Source organism: Limulus polyphemus, unplaced genomic scaffold (genome assembly GCF_000517525.1).
Source record: "Limulus polyphemus unplaced genomic scaffold, Limulus_polyphemus-2.1.2 Scaffold1001, whole genome shotgun sequence".
NCBI lineage: Eukaryota > Metazoa > Arthropoda > Merostomata > Xiphosura > Limulidae > Limulus > Limulus polyphemus.
The window spans coordinates 133,435-142,875 of NW_013666611.1; the positions used below are offsets into that span (position 1 = coordinate 133,435).

The 9,441-nt window shown below is 35.5% G+C and overlaps 1 pseudogene; it reads left to right on the plus strand.

Moving 5' to 3' along the window:
- The first annotated feature begins 7,088 nt into the window (after positions 1 to 7,088).
- Positions 7,089 to 7,871, plus strand: LOC106461633 (annotated as a pseudogene).
- Positions 7,872 to 9,441: the final 1,570 nt, after the last annotated feature.

A 9,441-nucleotide genomic window follows, 5' to 3' on the forward strand; every position in this document is an offset into this window, starting at 1 on the left:
GACTAGCTGCCTTCTCTCTAGTCTTACACTGCTAAATTAGGGACGGCTAGCGCAGATAGCCCTCGTGTAGCTTTGCGCGAAATTCCAAAACAAACCAAACCATTTCTTCCACTACAAGTCCTACAACTTTTGCAAGTTCCACGTAACTAATAATAGGCTTAACTTCACAAATAAATAACGTCTTAATAAACTTTCCACATACTTGCTACTTTTCTCGTGCGTACAATACTTTCATGTATCTCTTACTTTGTTGAAAACACAAATTGAAAACTTATAACGTTGAATTAATTAACTTGATAATTCAATAAACTATCAAAGATAGTCTCGCTTAAAGCCCGTTTTGTATAGTTCAAATCGTTTCCTAAACTATCAAGAAAATTCTAGTCATTAAGCCACGCGTTCATTACGTGATATTAAAAACTCCCCAATCATAAACAATACATCTAAATTAAGAAGAAAACATAGCGTGCAACCATATGCTTAAATCTAAGCTTATCGATCAAGATAAAAAAGCATAAATATCAAGTGTTTCAAGAATTTTTAAGTAAGTTAAAAGATGGATGAAATGAAATCATAATGTAATTTATAATTTGTGACAAAGGGGAAAAATTACAGCGAGTATAACACACTTATTCTTAATAAAAGCGTCGCTAAATGCTAAAAGATTCGGGTTCGGGTCCATAGGTGCGGGAATTTTTGACGTTTTGGTATGATATCGATCATGATTTGCTATTTTGATTTTTCCAGACACCAACTAGGAATTTGGGGCACGGGCCTCGTGTGCCAGTACCTAGCGACAACTTTGATTCTTAAAAATAAAACAGAGAAGCAGTTTAGATTTATCGTTTCGCGAAATGTGTACATGCAACATGAAGATGAAAGTTATTGTAGAACATAGTTCAAGTTAATGGTCCCATACAGAATTTCTAAGGTAAAAATCTAAAGTTTTATCTTTGTTTAGTTTATGAAAGTAAGAAAAACAATGAATGGATTTTTGACTAACACAAAGAACAATAGATGATTTCATAAACTTTATATGATCACTTTTCTAAACATTAAAACTCTCTTAAATAAAAACACTTCCATTCCAAAATTTGCAAAAATGATTAAAGCAAAATGAAAGTATAATTATACTATTACAAGAAACAAAATAAAGACATTAATAATATAATAATATAATAATATAATATATAATAATAAAAATATATCAGTTAATGTTTCTTTTTTCTCGACGAAAATTCCTGTTGAGAAAAAACTTATGTTGCAAAATGCGAGATCGATTTTATTGTAAGCGGAAAGAACAAACTTTGAATTAATCGTTTCCGTTGCAGCCAAAGTTAAACTGAGCTTAAATATTAACTACTACAGTTGTGTTTCACACTTTAGACCATTGAAACGCCAGACCTTAAATCTGGATTCCTGGCTTCTACAAAGTACTATTACCCAACAATTTGTATAATAAAGTAGCCAGAGAAAATTACATGAGCCTAGTCCTACTTCTGGTATAAATATATTTTCAGTTTGTTTGGTTTGATTTTGAATTTCGCACAAAGCTAATTGAGAGCTATCTGCGCTAGCCGTCCCCAATTTAGCAGTGATATATTAGAGGAAAAGCATCTAATCAACACCACCCACCGCTACTCTTTTATCAACGAATAGTGGGATTGGCCGTCGCTTTAAAGCGTTCCCACAGCTAAAAGGACGGAAATTCGAACCCTTGACCCGTAGATTGGAGTCGAGCGTCTTAACTTCAAGGTCATGCCAGGCCATATGTTTTCATCCATTTGCCTAACATATCTTTCCGAGAACCATGAAAAAAAGTGATTTGTTACCTCCAAACATTGATCACCTTATATTTTAGTATGAAAATAGGTAATTGTTTGAAAACAAAAACTTGTCCTAACAATTACGAGGAAAGATGTTTGGGATTATTTTTTAAATAAGAAAGTCTGCACTGTAACATCGTTGGAAGATGGTTTAACAAAAAAACAAATAAATAAATGCGAGATCTGATAAATAGAATTGCAAGAGCGGGAAGAAGCAGCAGAAAATTAAAACAGGGAAAAACCAGTCATTTCCAGTAAAAGGTAATTTGTCTTTCAACGTCCTCTGGTGGGTCAGTGATAGTTTTACGGACTTATATTGCTAAAATCCGAGGTTCGATAGACCGCGGTGGACAGAGCACAGATAGCATATTTTGTAGCTTTGCACTCGTGCAACAACAATTTTCAGCTTTGAAATAAATAGTTGAGTAAAAATAATTAATTTGGAAAAAAAAAATGTATTACAAGCTCTAGTGAATGTGTGACACTGACAGTTGCTTGTATGTGTCACAGTTGAAATAACTGTTAACTTTGCTTAATTAGTTATAGAATAAATCTGTAGTAATAATGGCTGGAGACGGCTTATATTTGTACCTGATGATGACAAAACCTTGTCGAAACGTTGTACATTTGCTGTCATGTTAAACTTATATTAAAGTATTTCTTCATTACCCATTTAAGCCGTCTCCAGCCATTATTAGTCTCAAAGTGGGTTCCTCGTCATCGAATTTGAAATCTGTAGTAAGATAAATTCGGATATTTTCTTCTAAATTCCTATGATGATGTTTCAACATTCTCGTTAAACCTGATGTCGAAATTTCATAAACATGTATTATTCCTTTTGTTTAGTTATGGTTACAAACGGTAACAGCTATCTCACAGAAGTCTGATCCTGTAGACAATAAATCACACACAAAAGTTTGGGAGCTTTGACTATTTCATGGAAGCTTGATCCTGTAGACAATAAACCACACACATGACTTTGGGAGCTTTGACTATTTCATGGAAGCTTGATCCTGTAGACAATAAACCACACACATGACTTTGGGAGCTTTGACTATTTCATGGAAGCTTGATCCTGTAGACAACGCAAGACTTTGCGAGCTTTGATTTAAGAAAACTCGTCATCTGCTATATTTTTTTCTCGAAATGGAACATGAGGTCTAATATAAAACCAACGGTTTGAAGCTTTACATAATCATGATTTGACAAGCCAGCATCCTAAGCAACGGTTTGAAGTTTTATGTAATCATGGTTTGACCAGCCAGCATCTTAACCAATGGACTGAAACTTTATGTAAGCATGTTTTGACCAGTCAGCATCTTAATCTTGATATCTAACCAACAAGAAACACTTAAAGATGAAGATAATGTACAACCCCAATCTCAAGAAAGTAACATTCTGTGAACGGCCTGACATTTCATAATAATGCATGCTATAGAGAGTAATCTTTTCGTGCGATGCCATTTTAAAATACCTTAACAGAACGGTTGAGTGTTACAATTATATATATACAATACTAATTAAAAGTTTGTTCACTATCACACTGGTAATTAATTTATTCATGAATGTTTTACAGTCAAGCTAAATTGAAACCGAGTACAGTGTTGTGCCTGGCTTGGGTAATAATTAAAAATCACCGACACAAAAAAAAAAAACAAACTAATAATAATACAATCACCCTCAGAAACAAACAATGCTTGGGTATTTGTATTTGTATTCTGTATTTTTGTGTTATACGGAAGATCAAATAAGAATAAGAGCTATAATTTACTTATAAAACGAAGATAGTTTCATGGAAGTTGTTGACATTATTGGAAAAATTATCCTTTCATTATATATTAGTTTATGGAGTTAGTACAGATCATAATACAATAATTATGTTTGTTTTGTTTTTTCCTTTTTTAACTTAATAATGATTTTCGACCTGCAGCAGATTACAGATCGGGTGTTAATGTTAAACAATCGATATTTATATAACTTTATCAATATTTCCTCTAATCATGATGCCTACCAGTGGCTCAACGGCAAGTCTGAAGGCTTATAAACGTAAAAAAAACGGGTTTTGATACCCATTTTGGTTACAGAAAGCCCATTGTGTTGTTTTGTGCTTGACAATAAACAAACAAATATAATCTTATCATGAGCTCGAGAAATATAAAGCATTCAACAATCTATGAAAGAAGTGTGTTGTTCATAGTTTACTAGTTTCTTATCTTTAAGTTGTAGCTGCATATAGGTTTTACTTATGAATGGCAGTGCAGTTACATGCTAAGACTGGGCGAGGCCTACTAGTTAGCGTGCTCGGATTTATGAATCCGAGGATTTATAGTTCATGGCCCGTTGCCGCAAACACATGGTCTGCATTTTAGAGTCATCGGTGAGTTATAAGGGTCAAATTCCACAATTCGGACAGATTAGAGTAGTTTAAGTATTGGCGGGAGGGGGGTGCTTTTGACTAGATGCCTTCTCTCTAGTCTATCAGTTCAAAATTATGTACGGCTATGCGCAGATAGCCTTTGTATAGCTTTGCACAAAAATTCTAAAACAAAAACAAAGCAGTTTGATGTTAACATTAGTCTATATACAGATTCCGACTAAAAACACGCCACTAACATAAAGATTGTCTGAAAATCTTAACTCTTTCAGAAACTGTGACACGTTGTTAATTATCCCTATTTACGAACACAGATTCGAAATTCAGACCAGCACAGTTAATGTGTTCGTAATAGTCTCATTCCATAAATACAGCCCTGGAACAAAGCGACAGCACGAGTGCGCGAGGCAAAGAACTATCACCAATGATCTTCCATCAGCATGGGCGGGATTTGGGGCAAAAGAAGTCTGACTTAATTATTTTAAATGTTGTATGGATAATATATCCCAAAGAAAAAAATACAGGGGAAACTGCTCCACCTTCCTCCTCCTCAAGATGTCACACGAAAGCACTATGTTTCTTGTTTTTCATGTGTATTTTGTATTTATTGGTAGAACCGTAATTCAAATGTTCGAATTACAAACTTATCAGATTAAATAAGAGAACATAAATGAAAAAAATTAAATAAAAACACTCCTGAGCGAGGTATGCACGCGAGCTGCTCGTGAATTATCTAATTTATTTACGCAACTCGAGCTAGGCGCTTGCCAGCTGATTTAACTTTTTTGCGCAGATTCGGCAATTAGGCGCGGTTCAACGCTTAAATTTAAAAAAAGTTAAATGACTATTAATTCAAAGTCTTTTATTTGGATGGAATAAAGTTATCCCCCACTCTGTTGATGACAAATGAACGTGTAGTCCCAGAGATAAAAAGAAGAAGAAAAAGAAATCCTCTTCTTACGTCAAATGAAAGAGAAGGTGCAAAATGTTTATGATCGATTATGTTTGCACGAGTGAAACACGAAAACAGTTAAAACGATCACTGTGTAGCGAGTCTGCCTACTTTTCATTATTTCACATCTGTTTGAAATGTTAAGTAATTGTCTTTTATCTCATCGACGCTGTAACACAGTCACTAATCAAGTTCAGTATATCCCTCCATGCATTAGTTGAGTATCACGAAGGGTGATTATAACACAGTGTGTTCATTGTGTATACCTATAACACAATAACGCGATGGTATAGTTCCACTGTTATCAGTCATCATGTTGGCAGAAACTTGAGGCAAGGAGCCTGACAAACAAAGTATGACAACATGAAATAGAAAAACACTTCCAAAACTTTATGAATATTCATTGTACGTTCTAGGCGGAGGAGGAAACATTTTGGTATAAATTGCAATATGGAATTCAATGACAACTATAACTGCGGATGAAAACTTCGCATCACAGACTTGGTTTTAGATATAAAAAACATATGTATCAAAATACAGGAAAATTGGCTTTTATTTGTAATAACACCGGATTTCTCCCTCAACCAGAAGCGCCGTGGTGGCAGGAATCGGCCGTAAAAATTCTGGAATTTATCCGATTTTGATTAAAAATATAAAAGATGTAGGATATAACGATTACACTTTACACTAAATCAGACTGGCAGAGTCATTACTGGCCACATCATCAACTAAAACTACATGGTTCATAATGGTACTTCATTGCATCTGTTTTTCAAACCAAAGCACAACAGAACTTCAGCAAACCGTGGCTGGAACTTTGCTACTCCCCGATATGTCATCATGAATCACCGTTGTTCCTTCGATTATCTGCGTATGCAAGGTTCTGAGATGTTCGATTTTCAACCTGTGCAGCCACTGTAGATGCGATCACGATGGACTTTCTGACAGCCCTTGTTGAGGCAGATCTATCTATAAAGCCCAAAGATGTTGTGGTGATACTCAAAAATAGGTTTGGTGCCAACAAGGAAAGAATTGATAGTAGTAGTAGTCTTATGTCAGATCAAAAGATCAATAAACAAGGTCTCCAACCTCAAACAGACAATGAAGAAAGGACGCATAATTTGATTTGAGAATTAAAAAAAAATATATATATAATCAATTAGTGGTAAGGTGGTGCGGACACTCCGAAACCCTATGTCTCTGACTGCTCATAACTTTCGATTGAAATACGTTACTATCATATGGATTGTATATTTGGATACAGCAAATTCCGGACTTTCCAACAGTCTTTGTAACACCTCCAAGAAACAATTGCCGGAATTTCATGTTCCTGGCCCTGTCACCCAAAAACACTACTCTGCCTGTGGATGAGGGAAAAATCCTGTACTACAAAAATGTACTTAAAGCTTTATTAATTCATAAGCTAGGCCTACTAAAACCCTCAAAACTTTAGAAAGTATACCCTGTTTTTTGCTTTCAAATTCGCTTTTCCTTCCTGAAGACTAACTAGCAAGTATTTTATGAGTGGACCCTTGGCCGGGTAACAACAGTCCCGACAAACTTTACAGTAGAAACCTTCACATTGTTTACACACATGATATCGGCTTCCTTCGGGTCGCTTTCACATAGCTGGCAGTAAACAGGTAAGTTTTAGCTTTTGTATTTATTAACAATGTTTTGTAGAATTTGGTTTATAGATACAAGATTAGCTTTCTATAATTCATTTTTTAAAAACAGATGAGAATACAACATTTTGTGGGTAAATGTTACTGAGGTGAAACCTCTTTACTAGTGCCATTGAGCAGTACTTGGTGCATTGAGTAGTACCTGGTTTTTGCAAGTTAAAAGAAAAATTAAAAGTGAATTATTAATAACTTTTTCTGTTTATGAAATGGAAAATACCAAGTTATTTTGTCACTTTTTTATTCCAACCAAAATGGAAGAAGAACTGCGTTGTCCGATTTGCAAGCAGTTTTTTCACAATCCAGTTTTATTACCTTGTTACCATTCTATTTGTTTAAAGTGCGCTCTTCACTGTCAACAACCTGCACAACAAAGTCAGCAGCATTCAGACGATTCTTTAAACAATTTAAGTGAAGTAACTTCGGATTATTCAGATGTTGATAAACTTAGTTTAGTTAGCGAGACCGATAGCGGGGTGGTATGCAACAGTCGACCAAACAGTTATGTAGGTACACCAAATTTCCAGGGTATTTTGTTCCCGCCTATACATAGTAGTGCTTTGTCTCTAGTTTGTTCATTGTGTCAGAAAGTTATTTACTTTGATGACAATGGAGCCAATAACTTGCCTAAAAACCGAACTCTCCAAAACATTGTCGATAAATACAAAGAAGCTAAAAACTTACCTGTTTACTGCCAGCTATGTGAAGGCGACCCGAAGGAAGCCGATGTCTTGTGTGAACAATGTGAAGTTTTCTACTGTAAAGTTTGTCGGGATGGTTGTCACCCGGCTAGGGGTCCACTCATAAAACACTCGTTAGTTAGTCCTCAGGAAGGAAAAGCGAGTTTGAAAGCAAGAAACAAAGAAAGAAAACCAAACTGCTTAGAACACGTTGAGGAATCTTTAAGTATGTACTGCATGTTATGTAAAGTTCCAGTTTGTGTTCTGTGTCTACAAGAAGGTACTCATACAAACCACGATGTACAAGCTTTGGGAGCCATGTGTAAAGCACAGAAGGTACTTTCATACTCGCTTTAAGTTTAACAAGTAAGGTACTCTGATAAAGCAACCACTTAACACAGCCAAACCAAATGCCCGAACCAACCGACGCTCCTTTTTTTTCTTCTTTCACTTGACGCATGCGCATTAAATAACCATCGTATTTGTACTTAAAGTGCCCTCTAGCGAAACGAAAGTAATTTAATATGAGTACATGCTGTTCATGTATATATTATTATACGGGATATGAAAATTCATTCTTAAATAACTTTTATGATTCAAAATACAAGGTTATTCTTAATAATTTTTAATTCTTAGATTTGAAGTTTGGAATGATTTACCGAATCAATTAGTCTACGTTTTAAGTTTTGATACTTAAAAATTTCGCTAAGTTTATTAGATGAAAACTACATTTATATATACATATATTGCTAAGGTAATAGTGTTCGATTGTTATAAAGGTTGATTGATCACTCCAATAGAAGAAGATTAATAAATGAAATACAAAGAAGTGGGTAAACAGTCTTGGCTCCATTTAAAACTATGAAAAACTTTGTGAAATATTTGTTCATTATTTACTATTATTATTATTACTATTATTTTTTGCTTAAAGATAAACGAACTTGTTTTGCTTGCTTGTCCTTATTATATTTGTTTTGTTTCTTTTTTGTTTTTTGAAATATCACAAGTTGTATGTTTGCTGTTAAGCACAAAGCTATATAATGGGTTGGTAAGTCTTTGGATTTAAAACGCTAACATCAGGGGTTCGATTACCCTCGGTGGACACAGTAGATAGCCCAATGTGGCTTTGCTATAAAAAAAACACACATACACATTCCTCTGGGGGGCGAAATGTCACGGACAATAGGCAAACTTAATCAAAAATAATTTTAACAGTGAACTTAGAGGTTTAAGTCGTTTGGAATAAGTTAGTAGTTTTAGAATAGCAGTAGATGTTTTCTTTTTTATAATATTTTTCAGTTGCCCGTTGAGATTTTAAAATCGTAGGCTTGTAAAAATAGTATTTCTAATCTATCTTTTTTTTTCCCCCTGCCGTGGTGAGGGCGCATGACTCGCAATCTGAGGGCCGCGGGTTCAAATCCTCCTCCCACCAAACATGCTCAGCCTTTCAGCCATGGGGGCGTTATAATGTAATGGCCAATCCTACTATTCGTTGGTAAAAGAGTAGCCCAACAGTTGGCGGTGGGTGGTGATGACTAGTTGCCATCCCTCTAGTTTTTCACTGCTAAATTAGGAACGGTAGCGCGATAAACTTCGTGTAGCTTTGCGCGAAATTGAAAAACGTAACACCAAGTCTTTGTGTACCATTCATTTTAAAACTGAAACGGCCCGGCATGACTCGCAATCTGAAGGTCGCGGGTTCGAATCCCCGTCCCGCCAACCATGCTCGCCCTTTCAGCCGTGGTGACGTTATAAAGTGACGGTCAATCCCACTATTCGTTGGTAAAAGAGTAGCCCAAGAGTTGGCGGTGGGTGGTGATGACTAACTGCCTTCCCTCTAGTCTTACACTGTTAAACTAGGGACGGCTAGCGCGTGTAGCTTTGCGCGAAATTCAAAAACAAAAAACTGAAACCTTTTTTCCCTAAT